Source organism: Egretta garzetta, unplaced genomic scaffold (assembly GCF_000687185.1).
Source record: "Egretta garzetta isolate BGI_Z169 unplaced genomic scaffold, ASM68718v1 scaffold105, whole genome shotgun sequence".
Lineage (NCBI taxonomy): Eukaryota > Metazoa > Chordata > Aves > Pelecaniformes > Ardeidae > Egretta > Egretta garzetta.
Genome location: NW_009259598.1, coordinates 2,250,969 through 2,251,314, shown reverse-complemented (window position 1 = coordinate 2,251,314; position 346 = coordinate 2,250,969). Strand labels below are relative to the sequence as shown.

The 346-nt window shown below is 71.1% G+C and overlaps 1 protein-coding gene across 1 annotated transcript in view; it reads left to right on the top strand.

Annotated features, from left to right (window-relative positions):
• The window catches only part of PIK3C2B (phosphatidylinositol-4-phosphate 3-kinase catalytic subunit type 2 beta), a 23,644-nt gene that overhangs the window by 16,802 nt on the left and 6,496 nt on the right, over positions 1-346 (top strand).

The following is a 346-nucleotide window of genomic DNA, read 5'->3' as shown; positions in this document are numbered from 1 at the left end:
GCCGCCGCCCGTCATTGGTCCCCCCATGCTCTGCCCTCCCCGGCGGTCCCTCTCTGGGGAGGGGTCCCTCCAGCCACGTCCCCCCCAGCGGGGACAGCTGCCCGGCCCCTTGTCCAGCCCAGTGTGGCTGAGCCGGCCGGGGTCCTCAGGCCCTGGCTGTAAACGGGAGGATCAGGTGTCAGCAGCTGCCCTGGGACCGCTGTGCGGGACGGTGCTGACGCTCCTTGCAAAATCCCTGGGGGGCACGGCCAGCCCGGCCGGCTCGGGGGTCCTTGGGCAGGGGGACCTGTGTTCCTGTGTTGCTGGAACATGCCCAGAGGAGAGCCACAAAGCTGGGGAGGGGGGT